The sequence below is a fragment of the Fragaria vesca genome, linkage group LG5 (assembly GCF_000184155.1).
Source record: "Fragaria vesca subsp. vesca linkage group LG5, FraVesHawaii_1.0, whole genome shotgun sequence".
NCBI lineage: Eukaryota > Viridiplantae > Streptophyta > Magnoliopsida > Rosales > Rosaceae > Fragaria > Fragaria vesca.
The window spans coordinates 18,247,903-18,251,331 of record NC_020495.1 but is presented as its reverse complement, the minus strand read 5'-3'; positions in this window follow the sequence as shown (position 1 = coordinate 18,251,331).

Here is a 3,429-nt window from a genome sequence, read left to right as displayed (position 1 = left end):
TTTTAATTATTTATTACACACTTTAGCCGACGAATATATTAATTGTTTCGTCGGCTAAAGTCTGGGAAAAAACCGACGACATGTTTTTCGTCGGCTAACTGTGGGACTATAGCCGACGAAAAAAATTTTCGTCGGCTAAAGTCATCACCGACGACCTTTTCCCGACGAGCCTTCGTCGGCTAAAATCTTAGCCGACGAATTAAGATAATAGGCCGACGAAAATTTTTCGTCGGCTAAAGTACTTGTCCTGGTAGTGTGGCTCTATGAAAAAAAATTGAAAAATATCTTAGTTTACATACTCATACTCTTTGAAAAATTTTATGCATAGGCACTTTAAAAATTAAAAAATATGTCCAAAATTATACTTAGGCGACGAAATTAAATTAATTTCTTCGCCTAAGTGAATAATATTTTATTTTATTTTTTTAAATATAAATCCGTCTCCTAAATAAATAGTTTCGTTGCCTAAGTGGTACTTAGACAACGGAACTGTATTTCGTCACTTAATATATAGTTTAATAGTTTTTTTTTTAAATTCCGTCTCCTAAGTAAAAAAGTTCATCACCTAAGTAGATCTTAGGGGACAAAATACTATTCCGTCGCCTAAGTGATTAATATTTTTAAAATAAAAAATAATTTTGTCTCCTAAGTAAATATGTTCGTCGTCTAAGTGATTCTTAGGAGACAGAATAGTGCTCTGTCGGCCTAAGTAACAACTTAGGCTACGAAATCGTTTTTTGTCTCCTAAGTACGTGTATCTTAGGCTACGGAATTGTTTTAATTCTGTCTCCTAAGTGACTTTTTCCAGTAGTGTGATTTTACTCGGATAATTTTTGTCTAATGTGGCTTATATATATACCGTCTTCAGCCAAGAGTCACACACTTCATTTGAATTTGATGAATACGATCGAAGTTTTGAGATAATTGACATAAAGTAATGAAGAATACCCGACGTCACTGTTCTTCTCGATCGAGAGCCTAAGGCTGCTGCCAATAAGTAGCAGGCTATATATTGGGTAAGAGTAGCTCGACCTTTTCGTTGTCAAGGAAGCACTAGATTCACACAGTCACCTTCTGTTCATTAAGGAATAAATTGAAGATGGAGGTCCCAACTGTACAATTAGGTCAAGGGAGGATCGGATCGGAGGTGGTGAGATGAATCGAAGAAACACATTGCATTTGTTTTGGCAAAGCTAGCTAGTGTACTAGTGTGGCATCACATTCATCATGCATTATGGTCCAGCCTGCACTGCAGTCTCTGCAGGGACCTCTCTCTGATCTCGATCTTATCTTAGGCTTAGCAAATAAAAATCAAAAACGACGCCCACAAAGTTTGCACACGTACTGACGTACATGCGGGTGGATCTGGTTGACTTGTCAGTAACCTACTAGCTAGCTCATATTACACACTCGTACTCGATCGATCAATATCGGTAGTAGCTACCAATTGACTCGCTCACTCACTCATGCACAATTAGTCAGACTTGTTGTATATATATATATATATATGTTGGTGCCCTAAGAGACTTCAGCTGCTCGATCGATCACATCTCTATGACAATGCATGCTACTCATGATCCCTAATCCCATCCTCTCTGAATCTTGTTTGTTTGTTTGATAGGCAGAGAGACCAACAGAGTCGATCAATTGATAAAAATATGGGATACGTACGTACGTTAATTGATCTGATCTTTAACTCAAGTCAAGCAGTTAGCTAACCAAAAAATTACAACAAGGGTTAAATACCCAAAATTAGTTCTAGCTCTGTGCGTGCCCGTTTGAGAGAGAGAGAGAGAGAGAGAGAGGCAAAATGGTATACTAAACACAGTTTCTACGTTCTAGGTTCTAGGTTAACTACATACATATATATGTTTTGTATTTTTTAACTAAATTGTTAATAAGCATGAAAAATATAGAAAGACAAACGGCTCATCAACACACAAAGCTCTAAAGACAAGAGAAGTTATGGGTAATGATACAAAGACGCCCATATAATGAAGATTCAAATACCCGTACCCCATTTTACTTTCATTATAGGATTGTCATGAACGAAATTGTTCGATTTATTTCATTATAAAATTTAACTTACGTAGTTATATGTTTAAAAATCAAAAGTTTCGAGGAGGTGTTAAAACCCTATGTCCAAGTCATGTATTTTGCGGTTTCATTAGGGCGTCTCCAACCCTTGCTTGTTTTAAAGATCATAATGCATGGCGTAGGGAGTATAAGGCAAGAAGGAAGCTTCTAAATTTGCATTATAGTTGTTGAATGATTAAGCCCTCCATATATACAAATGATTTAATGCTTAATTTAATGACCCTCCTAAGTAATAAAATAACCAATGCTTCTTTGGAGTAGGGAGTATGAGCAGCCTTCGGCCCTTCGCTAAACACACCTGGTTAGCCAAGTATTATCCTTTACACTCTCGTTATCTCGATTACACTCTTGTTATACCTAATAATTAGATTGAATATATATATATATTGACTAAAAATATAATTAGGTAAACACAATTGGTAAAACTTTAATTACCTTGCTGTTCATCAATTAGCAATTTAAGTAGCATAACTTTTAACTGATGACTAATGAGACTAGCTACAAACTAAAGAGCAAAACCACTATTTGGACACTAACAGTATCTATGGCATGGCCTCCCAGACCTCAGCCGACGCTTAAACCACATAATTGTATATACAAACACCAAATGATATATTGTTATTTTTACAAAATCAAATGTGTAGAAGGTATGATATGTCATCGGTTAACAGATTGATCGATGATCAAAGTATCTCGGTACCAAATTGTTATTATCTGGAATAATAAGTTGAAATTTGTAAATTTAAAAGGACATTGGATAAAACGATGACTCCAAAACAGAGAACAGTGATATTAATATTACTCTCTTCAGTTAATTATGAACATATAACTGTATGTTGATCAATGATCAATGTGCTTATACATTTATGTTCGGAACTTCGGATCGATCACTTGATTACTAGTAAATGAATAAAAAATCACAATTGTTTAGGTCTAATATCTTTGAATCTATCAATGTAACTTATCTCGTGGTGCCTAAACGTGTAAATCGAATTAGCCCCTTGTTACTTCTAAAGTTCTAATAGAGTACTAGACAGGGGGAAAAGCTTTAGACAAAAAGGGAAAGGAAAAAATAAAAAGGGGCCGGGGATCGGAGATGAACTGAATGACCTATAATCGGCATATATATATATGATTTTCTCTGTAACCCTAATTTCGCATCGTAATTCCCGCCATGCAAACTGCAATTCAGACATATAATATATACTGGCTAACTATATCATATGTTACTGCATGACCACAACACCAATTAAAGGAAGGAATAAAAACAAATCACCCCACACCAATAAACCCCAGAAAAGCTACAAATTAAGTGTATATATGATCATATAT